The sequence below is a fragment of the Hemiscyllium ocellatum genome, chromosome 3, assembly GCF_020745735.1.
Source record: "Hemiscyllium ocellatum isolate sHemOce1 chromosome 3, sHemOce1.pat.X.cur, whole genome shotgun sequence".
Classification (NCBI taxonomy): Eukaryota; Metazoa; Chordata; class Chondrichthyes; order Orectolobiformes; family Hemiscylliidae; genus Hemiscyllium; species Hemiscyllium ocellatum.
This window is the reverse complement of record NC_083403.1, coordinates 58,941,893-58,966,993: the sequence shown is the minus strand read 5'-3', so window position 1 is coordinate 58,966,993 and position 25,101 is coordinate 58,941,893. Positions and strand designations below refer to the sequence as shown.

Here is a 25,101-nt window from a genome sequence, read left to right as displayed (position 1 = left end):
TAAGGCAGGAGTCTTTTGTGAATGTACCCATTTCAAACAGGTATGCAGTTTTGGAAAATGTAGGTGATGATGGATTCTCAGGGGAACGTAGCACAAACAGCCAAGTTTCTGGTTTTGAGATTGGCTGTAATGCAAGAGGGATACGTCGGCTTCCAAGAGATCAGTTGTGTTAGGGGATTCTGTAGTCAGAGGTACACACAGACGTTTCTGGGGCCAGCAGAGAATAAGCAGAATGGTGTGTTGTTTCCCTGTTGCCAGGTTCAAGGTTGTCTCAGAGAGGGTGCAGAATATTCTCACGGGGGAGAGAGGCCAGCAGGAGGTCATTGTTCACATTGAAACCAACGATATAGGAAGGGAAAAGGTTGGGATTCTGAAGGGAGATTGCAGAGAGTTAAGCAGAAATTTGAAAAAGGAGGTCCTCAAGGGTAGTCATATCTGGATTACTCCCAGTGCTACGAGCTAGTGAGGGCAGGAATAGGAGGATGGAGCAGATGAATGCATGGCTGAGAAGCTGGTGAATGGGAGAAGGATTCACATTTTTGGATCATTGGAACCTCTTTTGGGGTAGAAGTGACCTGTACAAGAAGGACGGATTGCACCTAAATTGGAAGGGGACTAATATACTGGCAGGGAAATTTGCTAGAACTGCTTGGGAGGATTTAAACTAGTAAGGTGGGGGGTGGGACCCAGGGAGATAGTGAGGAAAGGGATCAACCTGAGACTGGTACAGTTGAGAACAGAAGTGAATCGAACAGTCAGGGCAGGCAGAGATAAGGTAAGACTAATAAATCAAACTGCATTTATTTCAATGCCCGAAACGTCAAATCTCCTGTTCCTTGGATGCTGCCTGACCTGCTGCGCTTTTCCAGCAACACATTTTCAGCTCTGATCTCCAGCATCTGCAGTCCTCACTTTCTCCTCCTGCATTTATTTCAATGCAAGGGGCCTAACAGGGAAGGCGGATGAACTCAGGGCATGGTTAGGAACATGGGACTGGGATATCATTGCAATTACAGAAACATGGCTCAGGGATGGGCAGGACTGGCAGCTGAATGTTCCAGGATACAAATGCTACAGGAAGGGTAGAAAAGGAGGCAAGAGAGGAGGAGGACTGGCATTTTTGATAAGGGATAGCATTACAGCTGTGCTGAGGGAGAATATTCCCAGAAATATACCCAGGGAAGTTATTTGGGTGGAAGTGAGAAATAAGAAAGGAATGATCATCTTATTGGGATTGTATTATAGACCCCCTAATAGTCAGAGGGAAATTGAGAAACAAACTTGTAAGGAGATCTCAGCTAACTATAAGAATAATAGGATAGTTATGGTAGGGGATTTTAACTTTCCAAACATCAATTGGGACTGCCATAGTGTTAAAGGTTTAGATGGAGAGGAATTTCTTAAGTGTGCACAAGACAATTTTCTGATTCAGTATGTGGATGTACCTACGAGAGAAGGTGCAAAACTTGACCTACCCTTGGGAAATAAAGCAGGGCAGGTGGCTGAGGTGTCAGTGAGGGAGCACGTTAGGGCCAGTGACCATAATTCAATTCATTTTAAAATCATGATGGAAGAGGATAGACCAGATCTAAAGTTTGAAGTTCTAAATTGGAGAAATGCTAATTTTGACGGTATTAGGCAAGAACTTTCAAAAGCTGGTTGGAGGCAGACGTTTGCAGGTAAAGGGACGGCTGGAAAATGGGAAGCCTTCAGAAATGAGATAATAAGAATCCAGAGAAAGTATATTCCTGTCAGGGTGAAAGGGAAGGCTAGTAGGTTTAGGGAATGCTATATGATGAAAGAAATTGAGGGTTTGGTTAAGAAAAAGAAGGAAGCATATGTCAGGTATAGACAGGATAGATCAAGTGAATCCTTAGAAGAGTATAAAGAAAGTAGGAGTATACTTAAGAGGGAAATCAGGAGGGCAAAACGGGGACATGAGATAGCTTTGGCAAATAGAATTAAGGAGAATGCAAAGGGGTTTTACAAATATATTAAGGACAAAAGGGTAACTACGAAGAGAATAGGGCCCCTCAAAGATCAGCAAGGCGGCCTTTGTGTGGAGCCACAGAAAATGGGGGAGATACTAAACGAATATTTTGCATCAGTATTTATTGTGGAAAAGGATATGGAAGATATAGACTGTAAGGAAATAGATAGTGACAACTTGCAAAATGACCAGATTACAGAGGAGGAAGTGCTGGATGTCTTGAAAAGGTTAAAGGTGGATAAATCCCCAGGGTCTGATCAGGTGTACCCGAGAACTCTGTGGGAAGCTAGAGAAGTGATTGCTGGGCTTCTTGCTGAGATATTTGTATCATCGATAGTCACAGGTGAGATGCGGGAAGACTTGAGGTTGGCAAATGTGGTGCCACTGTTTAAGAAGGGTGGTAAAGACAAGCCAGGGAACTATAGACCGGTGAGCCTGGCCTCAGTGGTGGGCAAGTTGTTGGAGGGAATCCTGAGGGACAGGGTGTACATGTATTTGGAAAGGCAAGGACTGATTAGGGATAGTCAACACGGCATTGTGTGTGGGAAATCATGTCTCACGAACTTGATTGAGTTTTTTGAAGAACTAACAAAGAAGATTGATTAGGGCAGAGCAGTAGATGTGATCTATATGGACTTCAGTAAAGCGTTCAATAATGTTCCCCATGGGAGACTGATTAGCAAAGTTAGATCTCATAGAATAAAGGAAGAACTAGCCATTTGGATACAGAACAGGCTCCAAGGTAGAAGACAGAGGGTGGTGGTGGAGGGTTGTTTTTCAGACTGGAGGCCTGTGACCAGTGGAGTGCCACAAGGATCGGTGCTGGGCCCTCTACTTTTTGTCATTTACATAAATGATTTGGATACGAGCATAAGAAGTAGAGTTAGTAAGTTTGCAGATGACACCAAAATTGGAGGTGTAGTGGACAGCAAAGAGGGTTACCTCAGGTTACAACAGGATTTTGACCAGATGGGCCAATGGGCTGAGAAGTGGCAGATGGAGTTTAATTCAGATAAATGTGAGGTGCTGCATTTTGGGAAAGCAAATCTTAGCAGGACTTATACACTTAATGGTAAGGTCCTATGTAGTGTTGCTGAACAAAGAGACCTTGGAGTGTAGGTTCATATCTCCTTGAAAGTGGAGTCGCAGGTAGATAGGATAGTGAAGGCGTCATTTGGTATGCTTTCATTTATTGGTCAGAGTATTGAGTACAGGAGTTGGGAGGTCGTTGTGGCTGTACAGGATATTGGTGAGGCCACTGTTGGAATATTGCATGTAATTCTGGTCTCCTTCTTATCTGAACAATGTTGTGAAACTTGAAAGGGTTCAGAAAAGATTTACAAGGATATTGCCAGATTTGAGCTATCGGGAGATGCTGAACAGGCTGGAGCTGTTTTCCCTGGAGCGTCGGAGGCTGAGGGCTGACCTTGTCGAGGTTTACAAAATTAGGAGAGGCATGGATAGGATAAATAGACAAAGTCTTTTCCCTGGGATCGGGGAGTCCAGAACTAGAGGGCATAGGTTTAGGGTGAGAGGGGAAAGATATAAAAGAGACCTAAGGGGCAACTTTTTCACGCAGAGGGTGGTACGTGTATGGAATGAGCTGCCAGAGGATGTGGTAGAGACTGGTACAATTGCAACATTGAAGAGGCATTTTTATGGGTATATGAATAGGAAGGGTTTGGAGGGATATGGGCCGGGTGCTGGCAGGTGGGACTTTATTGGGTTGGGATATCTGGTCGGCGTGGACAGGTTAGACCGAAAGGTCTGTTTCCATGCTGTACATCTCTGTGACTCTATGACAGAGTGGAACTCTAATTCAACAAAAACACCAGCCCACAGATTCTAATTCACCATTATAAGGAACTAAGTAATATATGAAAATTCAGCTTACCTATGACTCTTACTGATAAGGGAATAGATTCATCTAATTTGACATGGATAATATTGAAATTTACTTTTCCAAGATGAAACAAGCCACTTCCATTTTCACCCTGATTCATGTTAAATAGAAATTCATGATGCTGATTAGGTGTGTGGTAAAAGATTACTTGAAAACACATTTATGTTTACTCAAACATTTTTGAATGACTGAAGGCTAAGATTTATCCTATAAAACATTTGAATTCTAAAAGTGTCAAATGGTTGGATCAATGCAATGTACTTACATTCTTATTCAGTCTGTATGCCCTAAAATAGAATGTGCTCTGCTTGTAAAAATAAATAGAGAATGAGATATTATTTTTGTTGAGCCGTATCCAATTCTGTGAATTAAGTTGCGGTTTGGTTATTTGCAGTGACATATTATGGTGTTCAACTTGGCTTCAGTAAAATGAGCAACTTTTCATATTTTAATGAACACACATGGAATGCTAAATGTTTATTTCTATCATTCAGTTACAAGGACGTACAAGCTTTTGTTATCTTTATTTTGTTAAAACTCTGTGTGAAAGATAGTTGGCTGAAGTTTTCATGGCCCCACAGCAGGATTAGGACCTCACACACATTTATGAATTTGATCAGAACAACACCGTGTGTGAGGCTCTGCTGGTGGCCTGGCAATTTGGAACATTCCTCAAAGTATCTGATTTTTCTGCTGACTTTATGCTGAAAAGAAAAGTCATGAGAACCCCTGAGGGCCTGGGCATAATTTGCAGAAGACAGTTTACTATAGAAAGGAATGTTTTACTCCTTCTGCCAAGCAATCTTTAATATGGAAAGTTGCCCATTATCACATTTGGCATTTTCTATCAATGATGAAGAGTAAGGTTAGGCTCTATGCTAGACTCCCTTTTACTTTCTAGAAGTGTCTTGACAATTTTAACAGTTTTCTTCCTGTATGTATTTTTCTCCAGATACTCAGTGGGCTGATGGTATACTAATGGAATTCTCCTAGAGCAAATTCATTTCAAATGCAGTAGTATGCTAAATAGGCTTTCATTTTGGTTATGAATTTCCCATTCTTTTCAGCCTGTCAACCTATTTCATTAGAATATCAGACAGAATGTAAACTGTAACAATGCTGACCATGTAAGTTCCTAAAGGAATCAACAATAACAAATTGTATGGGTGTTCTGCTTATATTTGTGCGTGAATGATATCTCTTAAATTAAAATAAAAAATTCTAGTGGGTCACATGAGTGCCATTGAGGCACTTAGTGAGATATTAGGAAGAATGAGTATGAGTGGTATTTAAAGTAAGATTTAATAAAGTAATTTTAAAAGAGGAGCAAGAAGCAGTTGGTATTAGATTGGACATTTTAGAGCTTAAGACTTTGGCAGCTCAAACAATAATATAGCAATGTAAATCATGAATACATGAAGTCTGCAGGTGAGCAACAATCTTGGAACAATCTAAAGCAGGAAGAAGTTTCAGAGATAAGTTATGCACCTGGTGGGACATGAAATGGACAAGAATTTTTTCAAAAGTCAAAGTGGGCCAGGAGTTAATGTACACCGGTGATAGTTGGATGAGGTTTGGGATAAGAACAAAGAGAACAGAGTATTGGCAGAGTTCAAATCTACAGATGGGAAATGAGGTAAGAGAACTTTGAATAGTTGAGTCTTGAGGTAACAAAGTGGTTGATGAGGGTTTCGCAGCAGAAGGATGATGTTACAGACATGGAGTTAAAGGTTGAGGTGATGAAGAGGATATGGAATCAGTGTGTTATTCCTGGGCAAATCATTGCAAAGAATGTGGCTAAGCCGCAGACAGTAACCATAAAAAAGATTTATGATCAACCATAATTTTCTCAGAGACTCACCATGAACCTAGTAAAACTACCATAAATTGGCATTTTTGTCCACTTATACCATTATTCCAGAGTTCCTCCAATTCTCTACCAAAGAGGTCTGTAGCATTCCCTTATAACTATTTTTCCATTTGCTTTAATCAGATCATATTCTATTTTCTTCAAAGACCTTTCAGTACTTTTGAGTAGTATCAGCTCCTTTTGCTATGTATATTTGAATAATATGTATCACATTTTGATAAATGTATCTCATAAATGTGCTCTTTTCCCTAAATGGCCCAAGAGTATTTGCATTTAAATGTTAAGTTAAGCAATTTTCAGTTTCAGGACAATATCCTGTAACTTCAGAGTAATTAATAAGCCTTTTAGTATTGTGGTCTTGGAGTCCAAATTAATGCTATTAAACAGTGGTTTGGCCTCAGCTACAATATTGTATCCAAGCCTGGACACCAGAGTTTATGAAGAATGTAGAGACATTAGAGAGATTGGAGGAAACTTTAATGGAAATAGTTGCAGTGCGTGGACAACTTCAGTTATGAAGGAAGACTGGAGAAGTTGGTATTGTTTCCCTTGAGGAAGAAAATGTTCAGAGGAGGTTTGCTGGAGACATTCGTGATCATAAGGGGTAAATAGGAAGGAACTGTTTTCATTGATTGAAGTATCAAGAGCCTAAGGTAACAAATGTACGTTAAGTAGGAAAGGAAGTAAAAACTATACGCACAGCATGTTTTTAGGATCTGGTATGCACTGTGTGGGGATGTGGTGGAGATAGATTCAATTGAAGCTTTCAAAAGAAAATTAGATCCTTATTTGAGAAGAAAATGTCGGTCGTACAATGGGGAATGGGTAGAGTTGCACTAGGTGAGTTGTTCCTTAAGAAGTCAAGCATATACACGATTGGCTAAAAGACCTCCTTCTCTGCTTTAACTGTTCTGTGGTTCTATGAAAAACAAGGAATCTGAACTGATTCCATGCTGAACTAGGACATTCTGATCCAAAATAATATATTGTCAGATATTTCCATTGACTTAGATCAGTTTACTTTTCATATCATAGTAACTTTCAAAGTTCAGGATATTTAATTTTGTTCACAAGCCTTACTCAGACAACCACTATCACCAGATATTGTGTATTTATGTCTAGCTTACATTCCAGACATATCTCTCCTCTTTGACATTCTTTCAAGCCAGTTTGTTGGCCTTTTGCCAAATATAGGAGATTGTTCATCCTGCGCTGCTCTGTCTCGCACTATAAATCTTTTTTTTTGGTCAACAGGGAACAGTTAATGCCAGAATACAACATTTGTTTTTCTGATACATTACTCAGAAGAACCATTGGCTTGTGCAAACATTGAATGGAATTAGAAAGCTTTCCTTTGACCTTGCGTAAATGGCCACAGATGTAAATATCACATGTGTTGGGCAGCTGTAGCTGATTCCTTCAGATTTACAGGAGGACTGGAAGGAGGCTAACAAATTTGTCGAACTTATTTTGAATCCTGATGCAAAGGTAAAGCTTGTGAGTACATTAATGATATTTGCGATGACTTTATCTTTTCAAAGAACTTGTACTTTTTAAAAGTTTGAAAATAATATTTTGAGGGGTATGTGGAATCTCTCTGAAAGAAATCCATTGATAGTCTTGAAATCGACTTTGTGAATACTGTTGCAAACTCTGTTTGGCTTTTATTTATCAAATAGTACAAACTGTAATGATTTCTAAGTATTTCTATGTCACAATGTTTTAACATTTCAACTTATTTAAATACACTAAAATCCCAGATGTAAATTTTTTTAAGTGCAATATTTAATGTCAATTCAACAATATATTGTATATCAAGTAGAAAAAAAATTAATATGTACAATTATTGACCACTGAAGTTAATTGCTCAACTATTTCACTCAGAAACTACAATGTGATTGCTTTCTAATACTAAAATAGGAATAAATGAGTATTACTGGGCACACAAGAATGCTTTTGTAGCTGGAAAATAATTGTAACCAGGAAATTGTTACCTTTGAAACTGCAAATTGATTTAAATGCAATCAATAGTAATACAATTGTCTTCATTGAAGACTGTAAGGTAATATGTGCTATTACACAAATCAGAATATTGATTTCCAATTATCTATTATGGTCTAAATTTATTCTTGGAAGAATTTATTATGATATTAAATCTAATTAATTGGATTTATGGTCCAAAAATAATTTTTTAAACTGAATTCCATACTTTAGAGTTAAACCTGTCAAGGTGCTAAGTTACAAATAAATAATTACAATTAGGAATAATTAAAGCTTTTCAGATAAGCCTTTTCTATCCTTTGAAATGCCAAAAATGGCTTTGACAATTACTAGTGGGGCAAGATGGGCCCTTTCTAGCTGAGCAAATGGGGAGGTCATGTTGCAAGGAAACTGTAAATGCAGTTCTGCCTTAACATATATATTGATATATTTGTCATAGAATTACTGCAAGTTACAAGATGGAACAAAATCATTCAGGCCACTGTGCATTTACCAGCATTTTTTTTTGGCAGAGCAGTCCAACTAATTCCACACAAGTTTTTCCCTATCGCCCTATTTACCCTTCAAAAATTTATCCAATTTTCTTTTGACAGTGACTGTTGATTCTGCTTCCACTAGCGTTTAAGGCAGTGCATTCCAGATAATGCTCACTCTCTGTTTAACATGTTTCTTCAGGTCAACTCTCCTTAGTTAAGCATTAACCTGAAATCTGTGCTTTCTGGTTCTAGTCCATTCTGCAACTAGTTTTACCTCAGTGAGAAATTTGTAATTCTTTTATAGGACTGTTCCTGATTAATTGGCCCAAAATTTAAAATATTGCTACCAAAGAAGCATAATTTTGATTTAACTCTTCTACTATTCTGTCTGGGATGTTTTAGATCTTAGATTAGTCACAGTTGGAAAGAGGCCCTTCGGCCCAATAAGTCTACACCAACCCTCCAAAAAGCAACCCACCCAGACCCATTCCCCTGCACTTAACATTATGGGGAATTTACAATGGCCAATTCACCTGACCTGCACATTTTTTGGACTGTGGGAGGAAACCGGAGAACCTGGAGGAAACCCACGTAGACACAGGAAGAATGTGCAAATTCCACACAGACAGACGCCTGAGGCGGGAATTGAACAGGGTCTCTGGCGCTGTAGGGCAGCAGTGCTAACCACTGTGCCACCATGCAACCCATGGGATGTTTGGGTCCAAATAATTGAACAAAACTGTTACCAGATAAATAGATTTTTTGGAAAGGCAGAAACTAGCCAATTTTTATTCCAGGTACTTCCAAATCAACTTCTTTTAGAGACATTATTATACACCACTGAGTTGAGTGGAATTTGAATCGAGGCTTCTGAGTTCAGAGGTATGGGGACTACCAATGCACCACAAAAGCCTCCAATTTCCACTCAAAGTAGTTTCTTTTGTTCACTTGTTTGGAGATGTTATGACACACCTCTGGAGCAGGGATCTCCAATTCTAAAGATGGGGCACTACTGCCGTGCCACACAAACACACAAAACCTTCATTCCACCTACCCTAATTCCTCACATTTCCAGCCACAACTTTAAAGTTTGAAGGTATTTATTATCATGCTCAGAGTTGTCACTAAACATCTCAGGGCAAAGTGGGACTTGGACTTGGGTCTCTTGGTGCAGAAATAGGAATGCAATCACTGCAGCACAAGAACACTCAAAAATTTCATTCCAGGTTTTTTTTCCCCATGGAGCAAGTGGGACTTGAATCCTGGCTCACAGGTAGGGACCCTACTACTGGGACAAAAGAGCCCTAAAATTTTCATTCCAATAGAATCAACAGAATGAAAATCAGGTATGCCCTGCAAAAGAAAGATAGTCAACACCATTGTGGATGAAGATGGTTGCACAGTAGTAACATAGTAGATTAATAATCCAGAAGGCCCGAACTGATGACATGGGTTCCTGTCCCATCATGGCAGTTGGTGAAACTTAATTCAGTTAATAAATTTGGAATATGAAGCTCAACTCAGTGATAATGATTGTGTGAGTTACCATTGATAATCATAATAACCCATCTGCTTCAATTATGTCCTTTCGGGAAGGAAATCTATTGTCTTTACCTGGTCTGGCCTATGTGTGATTTCTGATCCACTGCAATATGGTTGATCTTAACTACCTTCCTTCTGAAATGGCCCAGCAAGGAATGGGCAATAAATGCTGGCCTTGCCAATAATGTCCAAATAAAGAGAAACAAAAAAGTACTGCAAAATAAAAATGTTGGAAATTATCCCACACAGTGCACCATTTGGTGGTTCTGGACATTAAGATAAAAAATAAGAGACATTCATTTATGTTTGAGATAATTAATTTGTAGGTCAAGTACATCTTAAAGCTTCAGTGCACAGAAGGAAGGGAAGGGCTGTTATGGTGTGGTGGTGGTGTCCATACCTCTGGACCAAGAGGACTAGATTCAAGTCACACCTGCTCCAGAGGTGTGTAATAACATCACCGAACAGGTTGATTAGAAATTAAAATTCTCTCAGAAAGTTGAGGCAGCTTTAAAGCTAGGCAAAAAGCTGTTTCACAAACTGATGAATCAATGAGCAAATAAAATTAGAGGGATATCAAGATACAATTTTGTAATCTTAGGAAAATTAGGCTACTGGTAGCACTCAGAATAAACTGAAATCAATAAAACTTTTAACCAATTAACTGAAAATGAATGTGGCTTCAAAAGTACAAAATTGTGCCTAGTGACCTCTGCGAAGTAGAATCACTAAGAAATTCAAAACAAAGCTGATTAATGATTAAACTGGGATCAAGGTTCTTAACCTAATCAGTGAACTCACTAAAGTTAGCACTTTGTGTGCTTCCTCATGAAATTATTGGATGTAGAGACTATTTTTTGAAGGTTCTATCTGCCAGAAAAATTTTGAGTTTCCAATCTCACAGATTGCCTGGAATATTTAATCTAAGGCAGTAGGAATTTAATTTTTTTATTCATGAATAGATAAATGATAGGTTTCCTGAGCTACACTATTAAGGTCAAATTCCAAGGTACAACTTGACCGTAAGGAAACCTCATTCCAGATACACAGGCCAATTTTTCTCCCTCCCTGCATCCATTAACAAATGATATAAACCATATCATAAACGTGTTCTTTTCATGCAGGTGAATCCACCAGGCCTTCTGGGGAAAGCTTTTCACTGTGCCTCGGTACACGTGAAAATAAATTCACTTCAATTCAATTCAAGATGATTTATACAGTAGAACCTCGATTCTCCAAACATCAATTCTCCAAATTTCAGATTATTGAAACAAGATCTCAAGGTCCCATAAAAACGGCATGAGGCAACTCAGCAATCAGTTATCAGTTAAATGTCATTATGCTGTGCATTGCCAGATAACCGTGATATGTTCAGATAACCGACACTCATAAATTGTTTCCGGTTATCCGAACGATCAATTAGCCGAAGCAAATATTCCCTGCCCGTCTTGTTGGAATAATCGAGGTTTTTTGTATATGGTGGGTGTGCTTCAGGCACAGGCACACAGATCAAGATGCGCACAAGGTACAACGTTTGCAGCAGTTTAAATGACTGATTTGGTAGATGCATGCTTTCGGGGCTTTTTATCTTTCTATGCTGATTTAACTTCAATATTTTTCTGTTTATTTTTTGCCTGCCAGTTACGGAAGTGTTTTTTTTCCCCTGAGGACATATGTTTGACATTATTGATGGAAGAAGCTTGGAATAATACACAATACTAGATTATAATCCAACAGGTTTATTTGGAAGTACTAGCTTTTGGAGTGCTGCTCCCTCATCAGGTAGCTGTGGGGCAGGTTAGAGTCTATCTCTATCCCAATCTTGAGTCAGACTGGTTCTGTTTCCAAAGTAGGACTCTAACCTCACACCTCTAGTTTGTCCCACATTAGGATGAATCCTTCCAGTTTCGACTGGTCAGCCTCTCTCAGGATCCTATGTGTTTCAACAAGACCACCTCTCATGCTTCTAAACTCTCAGGGATATACGTCCAATCTGTCTAACTACTCCTCATAAGATAATCAGTTGGGTCCAGTCCCCTGTTTTTTCCTCATATCTGAGCAATATTTTCAGATATGCACATTTCAAACTTAAAACTGATTCTATCTCTCCCATTTTGGCAAGTAGCAAATTCCAGATTTTAACTATAAGATAACTCCTTTCTCTGCCAGTTCACAGCCTCCCCCAACCCCCACACCAAAAATGGAAACAAGACATTTACTTTAAATAAGATACCAGGGAAATATTGCTGCATAGAAAGAAAGTGGAACCCATGACTTCAGAGAAAGGACTATTAGGCAATTAGCAATTTATTTCACGAATAATCAGATTGTTCTGAAGACCTGAAGTTTATGGAGGAAACTGTGGCATATTGGTATCATTGATCTAGGAGGCAGTTCCCTCAGGCTAGTGCTCTTGGGACGTGGGGTCAAATCCCACAATAATAGTTGGTGGAATTAAAATTAATAAATACTTTTGGAATGTGAAATTAGTACCAGTCCTGCTGATTATGATATTAGGATCAATTATAATACAAGACCACTTATTTCACTAAGAAGGAAATCTGCCATCCCTACCTGGTCAGGAGAATATGTGACTCCAAATTCACATCAATCAGATTGATTGTAGCTATCTTTAAAAATGGAATATCGAGCCATTTAGTTTAAAGGCCATTGGAGATGGCCAGTAAATGTTGGTTTTACCAGTGCTATCCACATTTTCACTTTTAAATTAGGCAGGGCAGTTTCTGAGTTCAATCAAAAGAGGGGACAAATTGATACGAGCTTTCATTGATGTAATTGCATTTTAAGATGAGCATCTTGGACAAAGAGGGTTCTAGTAGGGACTGATCAAAGTATGAAGTGGACAATGTTGATTTATCTTCAAATGCTAGCGTATCTATAGTAATTATTGCACTTCCCCCAACCATTTCAAATATTTCACAAGAACTGGAGAGCAGGAAGAAACAAGCCTTCCCTGCACACAATCTTTTGGAATGAAATCATCATATTTCAATGCGAGTCTCAATGCAAGTGTAAATATAAAATGTGCAGAGGAGATTATTTGGCTGACCTTGTGAACAATGGAGATTCATGCAGACGACACGGTGAATGATGGCGAGAGGGAAAAGGGAAGGATACTTGGTGAGATCATGGTAATGTAAGATGATTTACAGTCTGCTGTACATCACAGCTAGCAGTGGAAGGGTCTGTGATGTTGCATCCTTTCCTTGTTGAGCCTCCATAGATTTATCCTCCAGCTGTTCCTCTGTGGATACCTTGTCACTGCTCCACCATGTTCCTTATTTATTGGCAAGTTTTTGGAGAATACAGCAAACCAAAAACATTCTCGAAGTCTTGCTAGATTGCAATACCATTGTACTGCTTTGGAATTTCACAACTTGTGCTATGTTGTACACACTGGTGCAGTGAAAACCTTTGGGAATTTCCTAAGACAAATTCTTCGAAAGGCTTTGAGAAGGTGAATGGCCTTCTCCTGAAATACAGAAAACAATATACATGTCCCCAGACTCTAAAATATTAATAATCATTCCCACCCCTTTGATTCTATGAATTAATAAGCAAGATGACAGAAGAAATAAAAATCTCTGTGCCAATTGATTGAGGTCTGGAATACAGTACCTCAGAGTGTGGCAAAGTCAGGTTCAATCAAATGCTATAACCAATAGTTTCCACAATTCTTTAGGATTCTAGGAGGATACCCCAAATTGATAAATTCTCAGGTGATGAAGGATGAATTTGTTTCCTTCTTTTATTTTTTAGCCTCCTCAACTTTTTGCAACAAAGTTAATTTAAAAAGATTCCCCTCCTGATGGATGCCTTTTCCCCAGACCCAGGTGAACTTAGGTTTTAAAAGGAGTGAATTTAACCAAGCTTTCTCGAGTTAACAAATAATACGCTTATTTGTTACTAAATTTAAAAAAGTACAATAACACAATGCACAAGCATACAGGTCGGAAAAGTAAAGTAAGTCCAAAATAGATTAAAAGAAAACAAACATGTGGGGATTTGTCTCTAGGTTGTTCATGAAGAATGCCTCATGGAAAGTTGATATTTGACCAGTTAATTTTGAGATTCTTGACTTTGCAGTTAGCTTTTTTTCTGTCCTGTTTCACCTTCACAGGCTGGTTTCCAGAACTCAAGATTAGTCCTCACTGGACACAGGTTCAAGTATTACTGTGGCACATCTGTGCCACTGTGAAATTTGGATTAAATATGCATCTGCAATATTTTAAAAAAAGAGAGCCTAACTACCATTTGTTGTAAAAACACATCCGGTTCAGTAGTGTGTCTTTTCGAGAAGAAAATCTTCATCCTTACCTAGTCCACCCCACATTGTACCCCAGAAGTACAATGAAGTGGTTGATTCTTAACTGCACTCTAGAAAGTTAGGGATAGGCAATAACTGTTGGCCTAGTTAGTGACATTCACATTCAATGAATGGATTAAAAAAACTTCACATTCTGAGATACTCATGGGAGATTAAAGTTCAATTTGTAGTGCATTTCTCCATTTGAAATTTCCTTGATTCCTCAGATGTGACAGTCCTGTGTTCCTCTGCAAGCATCCATTGGACTTACACTCTCATTCACCTTTTGTTTTACTGTATTGCTACTTCTGTTAAAAAAAATCACATGTACAATTGAAAGTTTGAAATATGCATAGGTGATGTAGGGTTCTGATTCATTGCCATGAATCAAAATATTCAAAAGTGAATCAGTTATCTCCAAAGGAATAACGTGCAGAGTTACAGGCAGAAGGTGTTTGAATGTCATTCAGTGTATTGCTCATTTGGGATGCCTTCCTTCTGCATTGCAATAATTATGTAAATCAATCTTTGCTCAATGTTCAAATTTCTCATTTCCCCTCCTTCACTTGCATTGTTTCTCTCCCACTCTTCATCTTTCTCTACTGTAGCTTCTAAGAGGTATTCTAGATGTTTAATCCATTTCACTTGTGGCATTTCATATTTTCCTTTATGTCTATCTGCAATGTTTACTGCCTCATCCCAACAGCAACAACAGCAATATAGCCCTTTCTAAATATTCATTATCAGCTAATAATCAGGAATGTTTTGCTATTACTGCCATCCCCCAAGTTAGAAGGAGAAAGTGTTTGTTGAAATTGCTGCAACGGACTTAGTGCAGAAAAACTTTGCACAAGCTCATCAGTGAGCAAAGTTTAATTGTACCTTTAAATGCTTCATGCTGACTTTAGCATGTGGCTTGTCCAAATTTGGTCATTTCGAGTCAAAAGTAGCACATTCGATATTATGGATGTGGCATGCTCAGTGCATTCTTGCTACATCTGGGTGACCTACTTCTTTTGGCACAATGCAAGGTGGCCTTGAGTAGGCGGTTCTTGTTGCTCACTGTACTCAAAGACCTTTATTTGGACTTCAGGAGCTTGGAAAATTCTGTTAACAAAATTGGAATCTGTGGAAAGAATTCAATTTGCCTGGAATACAAACTAACATAGGGCATGTGATTCTAAAAGGCTAATCTAATTCATATGAAACATTAAACCAAGGAGAGTCTGCTCTAGCTCAGCTTCAAATAAAATAGCCTCATGATGCATGATCTGCCAGCCAATAGTTAATCTGCACTCAATATCAGCTTCTGCAGTGATCACCCCCACTCTTGTCTCCCTGAAGTCTGTTAGCCACCTACAAGGCACAGCAGTGTGATGGAATACTTCCCATTTGCCTCGCTGTGTGTAGATGCAACTGTCTATCTGTCTCTTTAACAGTGATATGCTAGAATGGTCATCAGTTAAGGATATATGTTTTAACTGGATCAGCAGAGAGGGAGAGATGGAGGAGCACTGTAACACACAACAACACAAGGATCAGAGGCAAGAGTACCCCATTCAGCTGCTTGAATCTGCTACTCCATTCAATGAGTTGATCTGATTTCACCTTCACCTTCCTTTCTCTCCTTCTTGATAAAACATGACTATGTAAATCGAGTTATATTAATTAATAGATTAAAAAATTAATAAATTAAGGAACAAAGTTCCACAAATAATGAATGTCTGGGAGGAAACAATTACATTGTGGCATGGATTCCAGGCCAGAGGCCTGTAGATTTCAGGCAGTTACTTGACATCATGGCACAACCTTCAGTCACTCTCTGTGTTATGGATTCAGTGTAACCAGTGAGTTATTTGTGTAATTTGTCATAGAATCCCGAATATATATTGCAATATTATCACGTGTATATGGTTAGTGTTGAAAATAAACTTCAGATATATCACTCACAAAAACTCAATCTGTGATAAATCAGGAGTATGGTGCGGGAAAAGCACAGCAGGTCAGGCAGCATCCGAGGAGCAGGAGAATCATAGTTTCGTGCAAGCGCCCTTCATCAGGAATGAGGCTTGTGAGCCGAGGGGGTGGAGAGATAAATGGGAGAGGGGTGGACCTGACAAGAGAGTCATGGCGGGATTGGTCTTTACGGAACACAGATGGGGTGGGGAGGGAAATCTATCTCTGGTGGTGGGACCCCACCACCACAAATATATTTCCCTCCCCACCCCTATCCACTTTCTGTAATGACCATTTCCTCCGTGACTCTCTTGTCAGGACCATGCACCCATCAACCCACCCTCCTCTGCCGGCACCTTCCCCTGCCACCGCACAAATTTCAAACCTGTGCTCACACCCCACCCAACCTCACCTCCATCGAAGGTTCCAAAGGAGCCTTCCACATCCATCAAAGTTTCGCCTGCACTTCCACACATGTCATTTACTGTATCCGTTGCTTCCGTTGCTCCCGATGCAGTCTCGTCTACATTGGGGAGACAGAACGCCTACTTAGAATGGGTCTGGGTGGGTTACTCTTCGGAGGGTTGGTGTGGACTGGTTGAGCCAGATGGCCTGTTTCCACACTGTAAGGAATCTAACTATCTAACCTAACATCTCCAGGACACCCGCACCAACCAACCCCACTGCCCTGTGGCCAAACACTTTGACTCCCCTTCCTACTCCGCCAAGGACACACTTGTACTGGGCCTCCTCCATCACCAAACCCTAACCACCCTACAACTGGAGGAAGAACACCTCATCTTCTTCCTTGGGACCCTCCAACCATGCGGCATCAAAGAGAAATTCACCAGTTTCCTCATTTCCCCTCCCCTCGCCTTATCCCAGTTCCAACCTTCCAACTCGACACTGCCCTCATGACCTGTCCTACCTGCCCATCTTCCTTCCCACCTATCCATTCCACCCATCACCATTACCTCCATCTCTAACTATCTATCGCTATCGCATTCTCAGCTACCTTACCCCCAGCCCTACCCCCTTCTATTATGCTCTCCACCCCTTCGGCTCACAAGCCTCATTCCTGATGAAGGGCTTTTGCCCAAAACGTCGATTCCCTTGCTCCTCAGATGCTGCCTGGCCTGCTGTGCTTTTCCAGCACCACACTCTCGACTCTGATCTCCAGCATCTGCTGTCCTCACTTTCTGTTATAAGTGTTTTGTGGATTAACATATAAAGTAAACTATAAACAATTATCACTCATCTTAGTCTTAAAGGAAGAACCTTTATCTTAAATTGTATCCTCCAGTTGTGGACTCCCCGTAAGAGGAAACATTCTCTTCATGTCCATCTTGGTGAATCCCTTCAGAATCTTATATGTTTCAGTACAATCAGCTCTCATTCTTCTAAGCTTGTGGGATGCGGATGTGAGGGAGACAATGGTCAGTTAGGAGAAAGTGAGGTCTGCAGATGCTGGAAATGAGAGTCGAGAGTGTGGTGCTGGAAAAGCACAGCAGGTCAGGCAGCATCCCAGGAGCGGGAAAATTGACGTTTCAGGCCCGAGCCCTTCATCAGATTCTCCTGCTCGTCGGATGCTGCCTGACCTGCTGTGCTTTTCCAGCAACACACTCTAGACAATAGTCAGTGGTGAATTGGGGTTTTAATCCTCTGACTTTTCCTGGGTCACTATTAATTTTATTTGTGCTGGAACTCTCCAACATTTCCTACTGTAAGTGGCTTTTTTGGAGGGTTCCAAAAGCAAGGAGTCTGCTCCCACAGGAATCCCACATGGTCCCAAACCCCTAACTCCAGTCAGTGCTGCTGCAAAGACCATCACAGTACGTGGGCCTTTATGCTTCTAACTAATACCAACATTGAAATAAAGACTTCAGACTTTGTCAACGAGTTGATACCATGCTTCAAATCTTTCATAACGTGTGAAATCTCTAATGTTTCTCAAAATTAAATATTATCTCTGACAAGGCAAGAGTTAAAAATGTTCCAGGCTGGAGTGACATTTAAATAAAGGGTCAGTGACTCTTCCAAGGAGGTCAACCATCTGATCACAATTAACTTTGAACTGAAGGTGGTCAATTGTCCTAGTCACATGCAAGCTTTTATTCAGTACCACCTACCAAATCTGGAATTTTGCTCATGAGACGTTGGAATGGTTTTGATGTTGTGCAGGCAGAAATATATTAAATTACAACAGAATGTCGTGATGTTCAGTTCCCAAATTCATTTAAGAACAGAATGAATCCAGATATGAAATGGTTGTAACAAACATTTAGAGTCATGTAATTCATGGAACTGGACCACATATGTTAGGTGTGAGCAGATCAATGCATGTGACAGTTCTATGATTGATGATTCTGAAGGATTAAGCCTCCCAAACTTTTAGGTCACCTTTGTGTCTGTTGCAACTTTTAAATTTTGCGTACAATAGATCAGGAAAAAGGGACAGATTCTGAATGCACATGTTCCTTTTGCAAGGCATGCATACTTCTGATGAGACGGTGTACTGATTGTAATGAGGTCAGCCAGGTGATTGGGGCTGTTAGTCTGGCACAAAAGTAAAATGAGGAGTGTCAGGCATTCTGACACTCTGAGAGCTGGCTCTGAGGGAACTGAACCAGTGTTAAGGACTTTCTAAGTGTAAATAAAGGGTGTCTTGGTGAAGGGATACCGGCCTCTGTGGAGTTAATTCAGATGGGAGGTGCAGGGAACTCTCAAGCGAAACCTTATTGCTCAGACATTTCAATATAGGAGTCGGGACTTTGAGGTTGTCCAAGACTCTGGTGAGTCCAGTTCTGGTCTCCCTGTTATTAGGTAAGATACAATTAAGCTGGAGAGGGTTCAAAGGAGATTTACCAGGATGTTGCTGGGAATGGAGGGTTTGAGTCGTAAGAAGAGGCTGGGTAGGCTAGGACTTTTTTGATTGCAGTGTTAGAGGTGGAGAGGTGACCTTATAGAGGCTTATAAGATCATGAGGGGCATGGATAGAATGAATAGCAGGTGTCTTATCTCTGGAGTGGGGGATTTCAACATTAGGGGGCATATTTTTAACGTGAGAGGAGAATGGTTAAAAAAGACATAAGGTGAATGTTTTTATAAAGAGTGTTTTGTGTGTGGAATGAACCTTCAGAGGAAGCAATGGAAGAGAGTACAGTTATAAAGTTTAAAAGACATTTGACTACATACATGAACAAGAAATGTTTGGAGGGACTCGGGCTAAGCACAGGCAGATGGGACGAGTTTAGTTTGGGATTATGTTCGACATAGGCTGGTTGGACGAAAGGGTCTGTTTCCATGCTGTATGACTCTATAACTCTGCAACTCTTCTAAGAGCTTCAAGGATTGTTTTTTTATTTGTCAATGAGGTATTGGCATCATTGACAAGGCTAGTATTTATTACCATTAAAAATGTATTAGGGAGCCACCTTGTTTACCTCCTCCATTTATGGTGTGAAGAAACACCTACAGTGCTGTTAGGGAAATAGTTCCAGAATTTTGATCCAATGACAGTGAAGGAACAGTGATATAGTGCCAAGTGTTCACCAATGACTGCACAATGTTCAGCAAAATTTGCAACTTCCATGTTCAAATGCAGCAAGAGCTCGGCAGTATCCAGGCTTGGGCAGAAAACTGGCAAGTAATATTCACAGCACACAAATGCCAGGCAATGACCATGTCTAATAACAGACAACCAAACCACCGGCCTTTGACATCCATTCACATTGCCATCACTGAACTCCCCCACTACCAACATCCTGGAAGTGAACATTGACCAGAAACACAGTTGGATTTGCAATATAAATACAACAGCTGCAAAAGCAGATCATGCACTTATAGCAGAAACATGCATTGTAGCAGAACGACCTGTATTCTTTTTTCAATCATATAAATAATCTGATATTGATATTAATTAGATATTGACATTTGCTGTATTGTGAATTGAGAGACAAATCTAGGTCAAATAGCTTAATGGCAATTTCCCTGCCTTTGGCCAGAATTTCCATGTTTGATTCAAATTCTACAACTTGTTGGTCTCGAAGATGAGTTTGTCATGTGGTCAAACAGATTGATTGTCCTTCCAAATGGCTCATGGTAAATGGGAGAGTCTCCTGGTCGGCCATTTGCCACAATATTTTATCCATTAGCACAGACCAAACCAATAAGAGTCCATGGTTCAACCCTCAGGAATGAGGATGGGAGAAAAGACAGACAGACACAAAAAAATATAATTGATATTTCACTTCAATAAAGGTTAAGATAAAGTCATCACAATCCTTCCAGACTATAGACGTGCTGTCTCATTAGAGTCAGAGACAACAGTTGGTGGTTTAATCTACATTAGGTTTTTAGCATTATTTTCACTCTGCTGAACTGAATAAGTCAAAAGATAACTAAGTAATTCTTAAAGATAGAACTTGAATTTTTATTGCACTTTTCAGAATCTCAAGAGCTTTGTAGGCAATTAAATACTGTTGAAGTACAGTCACTATTGCAAAAGAGCCAAAAGCCTGTTCCACAATCAGCAATGTGATGATGATCAAATGTTTTTAGGTGGTGAAGGACAGATATCGGTTAGCAGGACTTCCCTTTTATAAATAGTGCTGCGGGATCTATTATTCTGGCTGAGAGTGCAGAAACAGTTTTAGTTCAGCATCTCAGTTGAAGGCAGTGCTTCTAATAGTACAGCAATGTATTTTGCTTTGTAATGTGTCAGATTGCACCACTAGATGTTGTGCTGAAGTCTCTCTCCAATCAGACACAGAGTTGTGAGTAATACCACTGGGACACAGCTGCCACCCCCAACATCACTAGTCATTCACCTGTGACAGTCCTGACATAGACTGCAGCATTTCTGTAGCTGCAGGTACATTTAGACTTGTCCATTTTCTGTCAGCTGCCAATGATCTGAGGTAGGGTGGGAGCTGGAGAGGGCTGTGCTGTTTATGACAGTATAATGCAAAATTGTTGTGAAGCCAAGAGCATAACTATCGTTATTTCAGGCCTTGTTCCAGTTCCTGTGCTTACTGATGGGAATTAGAGAAAATCTGAATTTGTACCTGTTTCATCACCATTAATAGGAGTGACTATTCATCATCAGCTAAGATCTATATCTACTGTCCTGCATCTAGCTAGGTGGCAAAAAAAAATGCATGCATTAAGAGTTAATCAGAATGTGAAAAGCATATTTTGGAAATACTTGACTGAATAATGAACAGTGCTGCACAAGTACATAATACTTCGTGCTGAGAACAATTGGTTGGATAGCCTTGCAGGTTTGCTCACTTCCGTGTCCTAGCTGTGAGAAGCAAAGAGATACTAAATAGTGACTACAAAATTTTAATGAGTGGAAAGAGTAAAATCAAACAGAAAGGGCAATTTCTCCTTCATTCCTGACACCATTCAGTGCTTTGTGAGGAAATGCACAAACTACATTCATTAATTCACCTGCCCCAACAATCCAGACAGGCAAAAGTTACTTAAATAATCAGAAAATAACAATATTGGGTAAGTAATATTTAATCATTCTTTGCTTGATGGAAATGAGAGTGTCACACATAGCTTAGTGTTATGGGGTTAATTCTGCATCCATTCCACTCTCAACAACACAGCGTCACTGAATTTGCCTTTACGTTCCTCCACATGATTTTACAATACCATACAGCACAGGAGCAGGCTCTTCGACCCACCAAACCTAGGCCAATTTCTAATCCTTATTTAGACCTGCTACTTTATCCCATGCATAGTTTCTATCCCTCGGTTCACCTGCCATTCATGTGTCTATCAAGATATTCCTTAAATGTTGCAAACGTGCCTGCTTCCACTGCCTCCACTGGCATGCGTTCCAGCATCCCCCACCCTCGATGTGAAAAATTTTCACTTCTAACTCGAGTGCATGTTAATGAGGCTTCACTGAACTAAGCACAGCTACAATAATAACATGCATTACACTAAAACTGAAAAACATTTTGGCAAGAATAGATCAATGGACTCCTGACACGTTTGGCAAATTATTTTATCTATTTTGCAAGTATTTGTGGGTTAGAGGTTGCATTCGTAGGAAGGTTATCTGCTTCTTTGGACCCAGTGGCACGACTCCAGTTGTTAAAAGTAGAATCCATGTAAACATTCTGAACCTGAGTAGAGTGTCGCAGCTGTTCCTGCTTTATGTCAAAGAAGCTTTTAAATGTCCTAAAAGGTTTATAGTTACTCTTTGCCAAGCATATCACTTATCATTCCAAATTTCACACAGGATAGTGGATTAAGAAATGGCAAAACAAAGACTGATGAAGTCAGGAATCTTAGTACACAAGCAGGGAGCTACTTTATTTCTAATTACTTTAAACACAACACTCTAAAGCATTATATCATTCAACAGTTTTTATTGTAATTATTTCTATAAGACAGCTAAATTTTCCATGACAATCTATTCAATATGTAACGATAGCATGTAATATTCATTGAAGATTGATTTCAATTATTCTAGTTATTGCTGTCTCTTGTATGGTGCTAGCATTTATTGTTTAAAACCACCAAAAATTGTATATTTTGATTATTATCTATTGTAGTTAGTTGCAAATTACAAATGCTTAAAACCAGAGCAAAGCAGTGAGAGTCAGCGTGGGCGCGGTCAATAAACAGAATATGTAAAATAGCAGTCATTTGGGAGAGTCTATTCTTTTAGGTAGTATTCAGGCAGGAGTTCTCCTTAGAATAGTAATTAAAAAACAGTAAATGCATGGATTTCTTCCATTTAAAGTCTATGATCTATCAATAGCTCTGTTAAGAAACTTCTTCATATTTCCTGATCACCAATATTAATTAAACTAAAAACTAGAATGCTTATTTAACCCCAAAAGTAGTTACACCTGCCTTTTCCAGACAACATTCCTCTCACTTCCTGCATTTCCCAATTCAAATAGCATACAAAAGGAATGTTTTCATTCATCTGTTCTCAGGATGTAGAGAAAGATTGCAAGGATGTACCTAAATATCCTGAGAAAGAGGTCATTGGCCCATTCCTTTGTTCTTCTTGTGGTGCTGGTATCTCTGTCACAAAAGAAGACAGTGGCACACCAGCAGTTGTGAACACCACATTTCCCAGCATTCTTTACTGCTGGTAGTTGTCCTAGATGCACCCATCGTGGTGCTTTGAAAGAAGGTGCTAATTTCACACCTTCCCCTGCAAAGTAGCCCCAACCTTGGGCACTATGGTGGAGTGAACAGTCAGTTAATTGGCATCCGCTTATTGATTTCAAATTGAAGTTCTGAGCCTGGTGGTATTTATTAGCAAAATGATAACATTTTCTTTCATTCGTACTATCTGGGAGAATTGGCTGCTTTATTCTGTCTACTGATTAATCATCAACAGATAAAATTGCAGGAAAATATGTTGTTGAAAAGTGCAATTCCCAAGAATATACATTTATTATCAGTAATGAAAAAATAGCTGTCATCCATTATGCCCTATCGATAATGATAGTTTGATTGTTCACAAGAAGTTAATGAGTTTCATAACTTGTATAAATGTCTAAAGTTTATTGATCAGTTGATGATGTACACATTCTTAAGAGCAAATTTGTTGCACGATACCAAAGAACAATATTACTGCCACAACACAAATTGATTTCTATGTGCCAATTCATCTTACCTGAACTATAATTAAAACTGTGTTTGGTAATAAAGTTCATTGTTTTCTGTTATTCACAGAATTTGGGGAGTGGGTATTGCTGGATGGCTTAGAATTTACTGCTCTACCCTAATTGTCTTTGCGAAGGTGAATGTAACCTTCCTTCTTGAACTACTGCAGTCCTTGGGGTGTAGGTGCATGCATAATGCTGGGAGATTGGGAGTTCCAGTGATATATGACAAGTTAGAGTGGTGGTGTGGCTTTGAGGAAAGTTGCAGGTAGCAGGGCTTCAATGCATCTGTTGCCCTTGTTCTCCTGAGTAGTAGTGATCATGAAATTGGAACATTCTGTCAAAGGAGCTTTAGTGAATTGATCTATGGTCTAATGGACTAATGACTTGTACATAGTGGGCAGGTTTTGCGGGGAGAAAGTGAGGACTGCAGATGCTGGAGATCAGAGCTGAAAATGTGTTGCTGGAAAATTATTCACCACAGAATTCCAAACCTCTGACTTGATCTTGTAGCTGTTTATACAGCTAGTCCAGCTCAGTTTCTAGTCAATCGTATCCCAGCAGATTAATAGCAAGGGATTCAGTGATGCTAGCACCATTGAATTTCAAGCGACTATGGTTAGACTATCTCTTATTGGAGATGGTCATTGCCTGGCCTTTGTGTGGCATGAATGTTGCTTCTGCTTTTCAGTCCAAACCAGAGTACTGCACATGGACATGAATTGCTTCAGTATCTGAGGACTGGTCCTGATCATTGTATGATCAAAATTGACCATTCTCACTGCTAACTTTACAATAGAGGGAAGGTTTGGCCTCAGACAGTACCCAAAGGAATCCCTGCAGTGATGCTCCTGGACTGAGATGATTCACCTCCAATAACCATTAACCTTTGTTCTAGTTTTGACTCTATTCAGCAGAGTGTTTCTTGATTCCCTCTGACTCCAGTTTTCCCAGGGCTCCTCAATGGCAGATTCAGTTAAATGCAGCTCTGATGTCAAGGGCAGTCACTTCATCTCAGGCATTCAGTTCTTTTGCCCATATTTGCATAAAGGCTGTAATGAAATCAGCTGAGTGGTCTTGGCAAAACTCAAATTGGGCATCACAGGTTATTGCAGGTCATTGCAGAGCAAGTGCTTCTTTCCCATTGTCAATAGCCCATTCCATCATTTTGCTGATCATCAACAGCTTACATGAGGCTAGTTAGTGCATGGTTAGTTGGGGAACACAAATCTTAAGTACTATTACTGGATTATTATCAATACACATAGTTTTTATAGTATTGTATACCTTCAGCCATTGCTTGATATCACATAGTATGAATCAACATTTAGCATCTGTGATGCTGGAGACTTCAGATGAAGGCTGAGGTGGATCAGCTACTTGGTTCCAC

At 39.7% G+C, this 25,101-nt stretch overlaps 1 protein-coding gene across 1 annotated transcript in view; it reads left to right on the top strand.

The window, feature by feature from the left end:
- The first annotated feature begins 7,056 nt into the window (after nt 1–7,056).
- LOC132832338 (four and a half LIM domains protein 2-like) overlaps nt 7,057–25,101 on the top strand; it is a 65,610-nt gene continuing 47,565 nt past the window's right edge. Inside the window, exon 1 of the mRNA XM_060850285.1 lies at nt 7,057–7,251. The gene's annotated coding sequence lies outside the window, so the exon portion shown is untranslated. The remainder of the gene's footprint in view (nt 7,252–25,101) is intronic.